At 40.7% G+C, this 14673-nt stretch overlaps 1 long non-coding RNA gene across 1 annotated transcript in view; it reads left to right on the top strand.

The window, feature by feature from the left end:
• The window catches only part of LOC135514687 (uncharacterized), a 32877-nt gene extending 18779 nt beyond the window's left edge, over positions 1 to 14098 (top strand). The window contains exons 4-5 of the long non-coding RNA XR_010451719.1: positions 6593 to 6720; positions 10808 to 14098. This is a non-coding gene — a long non-coding RNA (uncharacterized LOC135514687). The remainder of the gene's footprint in view (positions 1 to 6592; positions 6721 to 10807) is intronic.
• The last annotated feature ends 575 nt before the right edge of the window (positions 14099 to 14673 follow it).

Genomic DNA, 14673 nt, shown 5'->3' with positions numbered 1-14673 from the left:
GTAATGTATTTCTGGAGAACAGAGGCTCTGTTAGGCTATATTTAATCATATTTCTCTCTAAGTTACCTCTCTAAATCCATAGGCCCATTTACCTGTCCATTCTGAATGAGTTATACAATATGTTTATCCATGAAATACTCTTATGTTAATCATTATTCGTGTTTGATATGATTAACCAACATTAGGAGTGAAAATTCTTTCAAGCCTTCCCTCTTATCACTCTTGAGACATAATAAAATTAATAATTTGACCTTTAAAGCAATATATGTCTTCATTCATCCTTAGCCACTTGAAACAGCAATACTAAAGGCAACAAATATATATATATATATGTTAAAATTGTCATATTGTAGTTTATTTTCTTTCATATATTAATGTAAAATATTTGCATTTATCCCCGGACTAATATTTTACATTGATTGCAAATAATATAATTATTAATATGTTAGTTAGAACCATTTGCCTTTTCAATTGGAATGGACAGAGTTAACATGAACCCTATTCAAACATGAGGAAACTGTCTGAAAATGTTCAGAAAATACTTAACTTCGATACCATGTCTTTGGTATATTTATAAAAAAAGATATCAGGATATACTTCTTTAGATCTCTTATCTGAATTTGTTTAGGTGAATCAGCAATCTGTATTGCTACTTCACTAGTATCCATGTTGTCTCTGTCCTCCATTTTGATTTCTCAGTTCTGTGTTCTACCTGTTGATAACAAGACTGTTTATATCAATGCCTGAACACTTCATAATCATAACATTTTGGTTTTTAATTCTGTTTAATCTAATGCATTTACTTTATAACATAACATTTTCAATAAGAATACCATTTAATTGGTTGTATATCTGCCAATATTGAGGCTGTATTCTCTGATGGCTTTCTGTTCTCTGAGGTATAACATTTTGGCATCTAATAATTTAAATTGTCAATCTGTTTTTGAACTTCAGAGGTTTTCTATAGAAATACAATTCAATTAATTAGGGAAACATGTCAATACACAAAACAATACAGTTCTTAAATTCATGTTTTACAAATCTTGAATTTGCAAACAGCTCAATCAATCAAATGTGTTTATAAAGCCCTTTTTACATCAGCCGATGTCACAAAGTGCTATACAGAAACTGTTGAAAATATCAGCCATATAGGATCAGCAGTCACACCGGCAAAGCCCCGCTCTAGCCTCTTGTAAGTGACCTGTTGCCCCTAAATGGCTGCCGGAGGTCAGGGAGGTTAACAGAGACTGATGTTACTAGTCCCTTGAGTGACATCCCTGAGGAGATGGGCCCCTTACGGCCCCTTAATCCCTATTAGTCCCCTGTGTTAGTGATCTTTACCTTCTCTGAGCCAACACCATGCTACCTTGTCAATGGGGCCTGGTCGGCTCCCGACTTAACACTTCTGACCTCAGGGGTCTCGCCCTTTGTTCCCGTAGCAACAGAGGGTGACCCCAGGGGTCAGGGGTGTAATCGAGAAGTTGTATGGACACGTGGGCTTGAGGGGCCCCACCATAGACCACCAAGTAGAGGTGGTGGTTGGCAGGCAGTACTTCTGTCTGGTCAGTACTTCTGTCTGGCTAGCAGAGAGAAAGTCTCTCTACATTGTATGAGGTAAATAGAAAGGGACAGCACTCCAATAAATACTCTTCAATCATTTCTTTATTCATTAATTGCACTGCATATATGCGAGTCACAGCCCATTCTCTTATGGACTATGCCAGGAGATGCTGATTCTGCAGGTACCTGATTACGTTTGGACCCGGCGATTTCTGGAAGCTTTTTGCTAGGTGCAACGTGAGCGCCTATTACATCTAGTAGACTTGCTGCTTGCTAGGGCGCTGTGGATGGGGATGGTGGATGGCCCCCGAGGGTTGTGTGTTCGGAATTAATGCCTAAACTTAATCTTATCCATAACCATTTGGAATGAATGCCTCAACGTACGTTTTAGTTTCACTTTTGCGGCGTTTGAATGACAGTCAAGACACGGCACCAAATGGCTTAATTAAAAAGTCAAGCCATGGTGTAATTCCTGTTACTGCAGTTACGCCACAGGTTGGCGTTTAATTTGGAGATTGGGTTGGCGATTCAGCCTCCGTCTTCTTCGGCGTGCGGTGTCAATGAGATGAACACATGACATTTGTCATGGACAAGTATACAATAAAGGGTATGTGTTCTTCTTTACCCTACAAATGAATGTGATATATATTATATGTGACACAAAGCAGTGTACTATTTATTTACACTGTTATTATTACAGGTATTGGGTAGCGTACATACCCTGCAGCATAACTCTCCCATTCTCCAACTGTTTATAACTACTCTGCTTCAGTGTATTTATTGAATTGTTTAACCAACACTCCAGGTTAATTGTCAACCAACACTACAGCTAATAAAAAGACAACATTACCCCCCCCCCCCCCCCAAAAAAAAAGGATTTTAGTACTTTGATGTCATTTAAGCTTTAAAGCTCCGTTTACATTAAGTTGTCATTATGCTGTGAATCATTTTTGTTTTGTTCTCTTATGAGTGTCTGTGGTGATTGAGGTGAGGATTGAAGAAGCAGCCATTTTGTTGTTGTTGTTGTGATTAAATATTTTACCCTTACGAGTTGCCAAGTTACCCTCTCCGGATAGTTGGGCAGCAATGTGATTTGTAGTTGTGTGGGAAAGGATAATATAGCCTTACATGATTAAGAACTTATTTTGGCATGCTTTGTTCAAATAGTAAAGCTCATCCCATGACATGGGAACTCCATCAGAATGTTGAATTCTGATGGAGTTACATGTCTGGTCACAATTGAACAAAAACACAATGCACTGTTTTTAAAGACAACACATATTCATTGTTTTACTAAATTGCTTTGAGAGTATGTGCATGATGAAACACACGATACAGCATTGATTTAGAAATCTGCAGCGAGATGAAGTGTGTCAATAAAGTTCCGTGCTACAGCTGACGGTTGTACGACTCCTAAAGAAGGTGTCATAAAGAGATTGTTAATATTGGAGTTTGATCAATGGCAGACTTACGCAGGATAACTCAGAGCTCTCTGAGAGGGGTGAGGCCTTAGAGAGGCTCACAGTGTCAGGTCTTGGCAGCCTACCCAAAACCAGAACTGTATCCTCGAATGAACTCTCCACAACAGCCCTGCCAAGTTTTTTGAATTCTTGCTACATGTAAAATTGTAAACAACAATTTTACAACAGTCTCTCTTCAGTCAGAATGGAACAAAACGAATGAGTGAAAAGTGTATACTTTTGCTTATCTTAGTATTTGATCTATGTACTTTGTGCAATGCGGTTTTTGTCTTGAGGAGTAGCGATTGGCTAAAGAGGTGGCGAGATGTGACGTAGTAGGTTTAACCTCATGTTTGTACTGTAGATGCCCCATCAGCTTTTTTCATAAGAAAACATGGGAGAAATGTAGTTTAATTTAGCATATTCAACTGTACCGACTCCATCTTTAATGTTTCTCGACAACTCCCATGTGAACTGGATTACACACGTTTCTGAATATGGCAATATTTATATTTTATTACGTACTGGGTCATTGCAGAATGGGCAGAGTTAATGCTGAGGGTAGCCCAGATTTTAGTGCCGGACTGGAGTGTGTTCTGTCTCCGTCCCACCTCCATGGCAGGCGCGCGCACACACACACACACACACACACACACACACACACACACACACACACACACACACACACACACACACACACACACACACACACACACACACTGGGATGGAGCCAAAGCAGCCATGTTAGCTCCATCTTCTTTTTTAATCACCATTTTAAAATGTATATATATACACAAGGAGAAAACCAGGAAAAAATGTATCCCTGACCTTCATTTTAATGCATGCAGTCCTTCTTAATCTCAAGTAGCAAATGTACCAAAATGGAGAGAAATTCAATTTCTTGGCGCTCCACTTTTTTCTCTCTCATTTGTGCTCCTGCTACTTCAGGGAGAAGGGAGAGCTTCTGGGAGCTCTTGGTTTTTAGGGAACGGGAGGGGGACGATAGCCTAAAGAGACAGGAAGTTGTTAAAAAATAGCCTATCTGTCACAAACTTCCAAAGACCCTTGCTGTGGTTGCAAGCAGCCAGTCCAGAGAAAGTGTAGTAGTGTGTGTCCTAGTAGGGTTTGGGGAAACTGGCAATAATGTTTCATATTTAGATGATCTGTTACATGAATGATAGGCCACATATTTGTGTGCGACAACAAGGACTATCTCGTTACAGAGGGATTAAGACATGGTTTGTATGATAGATACTTATGGTTCAGTGAGATGAGATGTGTGGGTATGCGCAAGTGTGTATAGGATGTGATCGTCAGGAGAGTCCATTTTTATCATGCACCCCTAAATCGAAGACACCCGTCCTCCCCCTCATACCCTCCCTGTAGATTGTATTTACTAGTGCAACCATCTGCATCGTCACTGTGAATGTGAGGAGGATCTCACGGTGCACTAAGCTTTGTGTGTGCGTGAGTATGTTGTGTGTGTGTATAAAATCACAGCCAATGCTTTACTGCTTCTCCGGCCTGCAGCCTCGGTGAAGCAGTCTCACCCCAGAGGCTTATCTGGGTTTCGACTCCTTGCAGGGGCCGAGCGCTTTTTAAACTAAAAAAAGTTCCAGAGGTGGGGTGGATAGGGAGTCGACGCTGCTGCAGTCACATTCTAAGTTGTCTGTAAAGGTGTTGATAAAAAAATAAATCATTGTGATGAGCCTCAAACCTACCCCCCGTTTTTATAAGAATGGATTCGACCGTCTCTGAAAAGGTTCCAAAACGTGCCTTTTGTCAGAGCTGTAGTTGCATGGTTGTGGAATAGATTTAGTATGAAGTTTGTTTTAATCATGCACTAGATGTGTGTAGGGCCCTGGAATGATGATTTGCAACTGTGTGTGTGTGTGTGTGTGTGATATGGGAGTAGTTTGCCATTCTTCCACCCTATTGATCGTCCCTCTTGCTCTCACACACACGTTGTGTCGAACCTGTGATAAAAATGTGTCTTCCTCACTTACTTCGATGCGTCCCTATTTCATCATCAGCTGAGCTCCTTATTCCCCCCCCTCTCTCTCTCTCTCTCTCTCTCTCTCTCTCTCTCGGCCACATGCAAGAGGGAGACTAGCGATATGAAAAAAGGGAAAAGCGTCTGCTGCTATTTCTAAAGCTAGATCCTCCCCTTCAGAGCGACTGTGCCAGGAGGAGGAGGGCTTTTACTACTCTGGGGAGTTTAACCCTCTGCCTCTATCTCTCAGCTCTGCCTCTAACTCTCAGCTCTGCAAGCAAGTCCAGCTACTAAATACCCTGCAACAAGTAGCTTTGGGGCCTCCGCCGTTTGACTTTAGGTTTGGTTGCCCTTTTGAAAACGTTTGTGGACTTTTTTTCTTGCAGCAGATTCCATACTTTCGTATATTATTTTGAGTTATTGTGCATTGCGCTTGGATAATTGTTTTTTTTTTGTTGGTAGCTACTGCTATTAACATACTCCACGGTGTGTTGCATTGCCTGTACGCCATGTCGTCCCTCTTTGGAAGATCAGGATGTGCTTCTTCACGCTGAAGATGACGATGGCTGTGTTTTTGGCGACCGCTGTGCATCTGTGGTGGCAATAGCTCGTTTAGTGTCTTGTCACGTCGCTTTGCTTTTTCTGCCTATTTTGTTTCTCACTAAGAAAAAAACACACACATTCTCCTAGACTTTTTCATCCCCCTTACCATTTATTTCCCCCTCTCCCTTTCTCTCCCAATTCCTCTTTCTTTCGTCCTTTCTAACTTTCTCTCTCTAGCTCTCCCACTCTCTCTCTCCCTCTCTCCTTCCTGTGAAAGGAGAGTAGGAGGGCGGTGCAGCAGTGGCGGAGGGTTTTTTGGGACAGGTGCCAATTTCAAACAAAAGACACAAAAAGGCAATGAGTGAGAGGCCTCCAACGAAATAAAAAAATATGTTGCATGTTGAAACACAAGAAGTGATTTGTAGTGATCGTGTACTGTATGCGCGCATGTGTGTATGTGCATGTGCATGTGTGTGTGTGTGTGTGTGTGTGCAAAAACAAAAACTCTTGCAGGATTCCCGAGCGCCCGATTGAGTGAGCGAGCAGAGATTTAGAATTCTCTCTCTCTCTCTCACTGTCTTGTGGAGGCATTTGAGTTTCGGACTCGGAGGGAGGGGTGGTGGGTGAAAAGGGAAGGGGTCCTCCTTTTTGGTTGCTGTTGAATTATTCACATTCCTGGGCCAACCAACCCAATGCAGAGACGGGACTGGCTGACTGGTTGTAGCTGCTGCCTTTAGCAATCATTCGACATGCAGCTTGTCTGTTTGCTAACATTCCTCATTCAAATACTTTTTAACTGCTAGACGGGGATGACCATGCGCCTCCCAGGCACGAACATGGACTCTTGTGGCGCAGCCCGGTGATAGACCGAGACAGACTAGGGGGTGGCAGACAGGAAGACAGCCCAGATATGATTCACTGAGCTGGGGAAAAGGCAGCTCCCTGTCATCCTTCTCTGGTTCTCACCGGGAGTCTGAATCTAACTAACTAACTGGCTGACTGACTGTGGCTGCCCTCTGTCTGTCCCTCTCTACAGGATAACTACATTATGGTTCTGGATCTACTACCCTGGTGGAAAATATGGCCTGTCTGGATTTCAACATCCTTAATTTCACATCCATAGTTGTTGTGTGCTGCTGACTGTCTACCCATGTCCGATTTGAGGTAAGTGGTACATTTCTAAGTGTGCTTCCTTGCTTGAATGTGTGTGAACTAGTCTGTTTAAACCACACATGGAAGTGCACATTATTTTAATATTGTTTATTTTTAGTTTAAGGATCTCAGACTCATACAATGCAGAGATTGACTTCTCAATAATACACTATACAGATAAACATCAATAACAATAACATACAATACCGCGTCCCCAAACAATCCAGCATTTTGATGTTGCCAATTTGTACTTCGCTGAAGAAACTGCCAATGTAGTTTCCGATGTAGTTATAGTTCCTGCTTCCCTCATGGCTGTGTTTGCAATGGTCATCGTTTGGGGTCAAAAGAGGAGGACAGTTTTTGAGGGACCAGAGCTGAGTGTGGTTGCTGTAGTTTTGGGAGACATGCCAAAGCATGGTAGCAGGTCTGTGACTCTCTCCCAGAGTGGCTTTTCAGTTAACCACTGCAGCTAAGAGAAAGCCATCAGAACGTGTAAATCCAAAAGATTGTTGTCTTATTCTTAATTTAAGCTCTTACAGATATTGGCCGATTTTATTTTGTTTTTCATCCGTAAATACGGAAGATAATTAAAACAGTCACATGATGGTTGAATTGTTTACATCAATGTCTTTTTATACTGTGCAAGCCAGTTTCCATTTTTCAACAAATGTTTAATTTAACTTTAATCGACAAACAATATATTATTTTCTCAAGTGTATTTGCTCAAGTGGTCTGCCACGTGACACTTTTAATATAGCAACATTTCTATGTATAACATTTGGTTTATATAATTTCTTAGAAAATCTGTCCCTTTCAATGTTTTCTCTTAAATGGTAGAACAAATTTTGCTGTATCAGTATAGGCTTGAAAAAATAATAGGCCCAAAAATCCATGGATAGTAGTTGTGGTATGTCCAGTGTTGATGCAGATTCTGATAGACCTTCACCAATAGCAGGAGGGTATTTTGATTTAACCAATAGCAGTTGACTTAGAGGTAGGTGAGTCGTCACAGATAAAAACACACGAGAACCAACATATATTAGATGTCCAATACTCTATTCTTCACCACATAACACTGGAACAGTATAAGACTTACAGAACACCAAAATAGATTATATTTAGGCCTTTTACATTTAGTTTTCTTTAATAAATAGAAATTATCCTTCATACGGTAAGATACTAACTCTTATTTTATTATTGTAATGTAGCCCCTCGTAATAAATTGTTGTTTCAATGCCATTAAAAGCAATCATACATTGTCTCGGAATACCGTATTAAAAACTTTATCATAGGTGTTAACTATGGCAAGATGAGGGACAGTGTGTTGGACTAGAGAAGGGTGATGAAGATATGCACGTGTAGGCACAGGGCGTACCCCCTCTGTCTCAGGCTTTTAGAGGCCTAGTGGGAAGGAATGAGCCGAAACCTAGGGTCACAATGTGTTTCCAGAATGTTCTAGAATTTTGCGAGGTGTTCCAGAAACTGGTGAGGCATTCTAGAAGGTGTTATAGTTGTCATTGTACCTTCACCATTACATATCATCCAACACCTAAATACAGAAGGATGAATTTAGGCACGTGTCTACTGTACCATTTCTTACTTAATTTCATCAGCGGGTTGTACAGTTTCAGGGTATGGAAAGAAAGATCGTAAAAGAGGACACAGTGGATCGGCCCTCCAATGTTAGTAATGGATGGGTATTTATAGTTGTATTGAAGCGCATGTAAGCATAAGATACATTTCAGACATACTGAGCCCATTCCTGGGGTATGCCAAAGGGACTGCTCGTGTAAGCAGACACACACACACATATACTGTCACGTAGAGGCAGCAAACACCCAGACACACTCGATGCCATGTGCTCCACAATGGACCCTGGGTTTAACGGTGAATGGAGTTCCAACGACACTGTAAAGAAGAGGAGAGCGCAAACCCCTCCTTTTAGCATTCACATACACAAAAGCAAAATAAATGACACATTTACACGCAAACATACACACTATTTACACACACACTTATACACTTACATGCGATCACACTCAAACACAAACACACTCCACACACTCAGAATGTGAAAAATGTGTAAAGAAGAGACACTTAAATTACCATATTATGATTTTCGAACCCTGTGTTTTGTTCATACTCACAAGCAAAATAAAATAAAAATATTGACAGAGAGAAGTGCAACACCACTGCATTCGTGAGATAATTGATTGATGAGAAACAGAACAGAAAAAAATGTAGGCCAGGCTAAATTGCATTCAGACAATTTTTTAAGATGTGATTGCGAGGTTGTGTAAGTGTTTGCGCGCACATTGTGTGTGTGTGAGAGAGAGAAGGACAGACGGAGGGAGGGAGAGAGGGGGAGAGGGAGAAATAAATGGTAATAAAGCTGGTTTTGTGGAGGGAATCTAAATGAAGCATTGAAACAAAAGATCTGTCTTGGGTCTATGGGAAAATCTAACAGCTTATTCAAGTCCAAAGACTGTGTGTGTGTGTGTGTGTGTGTGTGTGTGTGTGTGTGTGTGTGTGTGTGTGTGTGTGTGTGTCTGTGTGTGTGTGTGTGTGTGTGTGAGACTGAGCCAATAATAATATGTAAGTCCATTTTTTCAGTATTTACATTATTCACAGTTATTTAATTATGGGGGTTTGCATGATAAAAATGTCTTATCAATTATAATTTTTGGGTCAAAATGACAAAAAGTATTGTACTTACAGTATTAGCCATTACATTACATTGGTATAAACATATCCAGACTTCAATCAGTATTTTAAAACAAATTTACATTTGCATGAAATCCTGGAAGTAAATATATTTTTTATATTGAACACACAAAAAGCTGTATAATATTATTTTATAATATCATAATTTTGAAGTGTTAGCCTTTGCACATGTACGTTTACTTACTCTCACATAGTTTACAATTGACTTGTCATAAACAAACTGTTCACCCTTTACAACATAACTGTGTATTGTATTGGATGGTCAAACATTTGAAATAGGTGCAACATTTCAGGTGTGTGTGTGTGTGTGTCCATACACATTCCTGTTCTATCCTAATGAGCTGTTAATTTATTAACATGTAGACGTTCTAATTTGAAGAGGTGGAGTATAAAAACAACTTTAGTGCGTCAGTTAGACAATTTATTTGACTCGGCAAGTCAGTTAAGAACATATTCTGATTTACGATGACGGCCTACACCAGCCAAACTCAGATGGCTCTGGGCCAATTGTGCGCCGCCCTATGGGAGAAATCACAGCCGGTTGTGATACAGCCTGGATTTGAACCAGGGTGTCTGTAGTGACGCCTCAAGCACTGAGATGCAGTGCCTTAGACCGCTGCGCCACTCAGGAGCCCGAGTTACCTCATTATATATAATTAAAACCATGCGTTTCTTGTTTGTTTACAGACATTATGTTGACTTGTATACATCTATATAGATTTGTCTTGTGTTTTCCTGCTATAGTGATCGAATAAAAGTTTTGACCTGTAATTTCAGTCATAATACATGACCCTTTATGATTAGAAATCACCTCAGTGATGAAGGTCATAGATAAGCAAATGAGGACACAAATCAGGATACACCCGAAGGAAAGACAGAATAACAGACATACTTCTATTCAAGTTTTAAATAGACATTTACAGTAATAACCCATACGATCTGTGAACTTCGGTATGTGGGCCAAAATAGCAATGCTCAATACAGAAAGTTACTTTATGAACAGAGACACAAGATAGAGCGAGCGTTTACTTTGTGCAACCGCTTGCATTTGATGCCACTCGGGCCAGTAACTGTCCAATACTGTAGTCCATTTTGGTACAGTCCTGATCACTTCAGCATATGGGAATTCAGTCTTAATTATATATTTGAGCAGAGGTTCGGGGAAAGCATAGGCCTGGGAGTGCTCCTGTACCAGTCAACGCGAAGTGAACTTGTACTGGGCAGACAAACTATATACAAACTATATGCCAGTTTTTACTAAATCAAACGGTAATACATTTGTTTCTGTGTTTGTGGTTTGCTTCACAAGTGTTATTCTACTTTCAGACTTTTAGAAGAATTTCAGTTGTTTAAATGCGTTGTTTTATTTTTGCAGGTTGGATTGGATCTGGGGGGCAATGTATAGAGACGGAACAGACCCTGGATTAAAAGGTGAAATTATGTTTAATTTAAATATTCTTGTTTCTTAAGCTTATTAAGGTACAGTTTATATTGGTTTGGTATTTGATTTTCATTGTACACTAAGTCAAATCAATGGCACTATGTAGCTGTTTGGTTTAACCTGAAATGAAAAGCGTCTCGCCTCGTTGTTCTGTCGCCTGCAGTTACACAAAGTTAGTCAAATGTTTATGGTGCAGTTGTTTGCTCTGAATAAACCCTCGCACTCACAGTATAAGAGAAAAAAATCTCAGCTAGTAGACTGTGGTTACAGTAATGTTAGTGATCTGTACAGTACAGTAGAAGCGGCTCATACTCTGAAGCTGCCAAAGAAATCAGTGAAAGAGGAAAAGTAAATCCAGTACCTCAAAGGTCAGATGAAGAGACAGTTGGCTCCCTGAGAAGTGCAACCCACAGTGAGTTGGCACCCTGAACTACACAAAGTCCCTATTGTCAGTGGGTGCACTGCAAACAGCACTCAATAGACCTATAAGGCCTACGGCTCCAGTCCTGGGGGAAAAGCACCACCTGTTGGCCGTTTGGTAATATACTGCAGATTGACGAGGCAAGTTCTAGAATCATGCTTGTGTGATGAGTAACCTTGCCTGAAACCTGTAGATTTATGATCCCTTAGTGAATGCCCAGCCTTTAGCTCAGTGGGATAATACAGTCTTTTGGCATTCTGGAGACCCAGGTTCAAACCCAGCCATTCAATATTAGTGTCACATGTTCAAAACATTTCCACTAAAATGGCCTGCCCTTCAGCACCCTGAAGAATGATGTCTGTAAAGGGAAGTTAATGATGTGACATTAGAAATAGTGCAATATTTTGTCTGTGAGTTTTGTGAGTGTCCTTACCCTCAGTGGAGTTGTGAAGTTCAGCCATGGTTCAGCTCCTCTTCTCTACAATGGAGAATGAATCTTCTCCATTCATATAAAGCAAAATGAAAGCCACTGACTGTGTGGGAGGTTTCACAAAGCTAGAGGCAGAGCCAGGGTATTGAAGTGTGACACCTAAAGTTTCACTTCCACATGTTATTATAACCCTGTTAGTATATTAGTATAATATAATACGCACTTTCCTGGACACAGACCAAGCCTGCTACTGAACTAAAAAGCATTCTCAATGGAGAATCTCTATTGAAAGATTTTTTTTTGTTCAGGACTGTTCTTATGTGTCCAGGAAACCGAACATATATAACCAAATACAAATACATATTATAATCTATTAGTATAATAGTACAACCTTATTCGTTTAATATGGTCTCACCCATCCAGGTTGGAATAGGAGGAGTAGCACTGAACCAACAGTGGATTGCTACGGAGGGATTTCTCTTCTCAGTCAAAGCCCTGTTGTCAGTTACATTGATAACATATACACTGAATGTACCAAACAATAAGAACGCCTTCCTAATATTGAGTTGAGTTGCACCCCCACCCCCCTTTTGCCCTTCGAACAGCCTCAATTTGTCGGACATGGACTCTACAAGGTGTCGGAAGCGTTCCACAGGGATGCTGGCCCATGTTGACTCCAATGCTTCCCACAGTTGTCAAGTTTGCTGGATGTCCTTTAAGTGGTGGACCATTCTTGATACACATGGGAAACTGTTGAGCGTGAAAAACCCAGCAACGTTGCAGTTCTTGACACAAACTGGTGCACATGGCACCTACTACCATACTCTGTTCAAAGACACATATCTTTTGTCTTGCCCATTCACCCTCTGAATGGCACATATACACAATCCATGTCTCAATTGTCTCAAGGCTTAAAAATTCTTATTTAAACTGTCTCCTCCCCTTCATCCACACTGATTGATGTGCATTTAACAGGTGACATCAATAAGGGATCGTAGCTTTCAACTGGATTCACCTCTCAGTCTGTCATTCAAAGGTGTTCTTAATGTTTTGTATACTCAGTGTACATTGATACAGACTGTTAAGATACATTGACACAAATAATTCAATTACACGCAACGATGTTTCACCCCACTCCTGTGTAAAATGGGCCACGGTTTACTTGACAAAGAGGCATGGATCCGTGCAATGGGAATTGTTTCAGCAACACATCACATCAGTCACTTATTCAAGTGATTCCGTTTTGATTTACATAACCTATTCTCTGTGACTGATGGACAGGGAGCACTGGATTTCTGTGGCATTTATGTGGTCCCTATCCTCCTATAAAATAGCCAAAAGCTGATGTGAGAGAATGTGTGTGTGTGTGTGTGTGTGTGTGTGTGTGTGTGTGTGTGTGTGTGTGTGTGTGTGTGTGTGTGTGTGTGTGTGTGTGTGTGTGTGTGTGTGTGTGTGTAATTCGTGACTGTGCATCAATCTCACTCCTCCTGAGGCCTGTGACTCACCTTTGTGGTTGTGACTCCCCCGTCTCCCCCTTTCTGAGGTAAACCACAGTGCTGCCCACAGCCACAGAGAAAACTCCCAGCGTTAACCACAACCTTTCACCTCTTGTCTCACCCCCTCCACAACCCCAACACTAAACCATCACCAGATTTAAAACCTCCCTACTTGAATCACTTGATAGTCTCCTAATAGTAACTCTCTAATATGGCCTTGATTTGTCAGTGTCACCTTTATAAACCTTTATAATATAGACAAACTCTTGATTTGAGTCTTGGCTGTAACACACTTGCTTTTCGGCTTCACAGTGAAATCAACAACGTAGAAAAAATGAGATCCTAATGGCTCTAATATGTAATTATATGTAATCCTATGATTGAAAACATCAACAACATTTAATGTTAACTGTATTACATGTGCCAACATGTGAGGCTTGAGTAACTTAGTTGTGTGGAACAGATATATCTGACCCTGGTCTGGTCTGGTCTGGTCTGCCTGGCTAAACTATAATCAAGGGTAGTTAATAATGTAGCAAGGCAACAACACAGCAGGTTTAAGCCTAGCTGTCCACTCAAGTAGCTGTTGTTAACTCTCCTCTTTTGAGTCTTACAGATGGTGTGAACCTGAGATGGGTCAAGGAGGAACAGGAGGCAAAATATGAGATCGGACATGGACTCATTGCATGCTTCTACACCTGCATTGCTTGCTGTTTGGGGTTTTAGGCTGGGTTTCTGTACAGCACTTTGTGACATCACCTGATGTAAGAAGGGCTTTATAAATAAATGTGATTGATTGATTGCATGCAATTCACCTTTTCATGTCTGAGCTCTCACATGAGGATCACTTTAAGGACTACTCGGACTGTTCATCAGAGACAAACCAACTGTCCTTTGGTGTGAGGTAGTAGGTTGTATAGTTTTAGGGTCACACCCAAGCTGTCAGATGACTATACAACATACTGTCTTTCCTGAAGTGGCTGTAATATCATCACAGACTCTCTACATGAAGAACCCTCGTCAAAAGCTGCAATGAAAATGTACCTTTCGTGCCTACGTTATTACCATTTTTACAATATTATATTATTATTAATTTAATATTTGAACAGGAAATGGGATTTCACATCTTCTGGTTGGATTCCATCTCTAACCAACTGGTCAATCGGATTGTGACCGGGTCGATGGTTCATGGTGTTCGCACAGAGTGAGGTAGTAGGTTGTGTGGTTTCAGGGTTGTTATTTTGCCCCATCAGGAGTTAACTGTACAACCTACTGCCTTCCCTGAAGGGCAACAACACAACGCTACGAGCATGGCCACAATGGAGCTCACTGTCTACTGTGCTGCTTTTAAGTGGAGCGAAAAGTAAAGAAGGTAAGCTATCTCAAATCATTGCCTTGGTACTTTTTATTTATTTAACTAGGCAAGTCAGTTAAGAACAAATTATTGTTTTCA

This window comes from Oncorhynchus masou, chromosome 26, assembly GCF_036934945.1.
Source record: "Oncorhynchus masou masou isolate Uvic2021 chromosome 26, UVic_Omas_1.1, whole genome shotgun sequence".
Taxonomy (NCBI): domain Eukaryota; kingdom Metazoa; phylum Chordata; class Actinopteri; order Salmoniformes; family Salmonidae; genus Oncorhynchus; species Oncorhynchus masou.
Note: the sequence above shows the minus strand (reverse complement) of the source record. Positions and strands in the feature narration are given on the sequence as shown.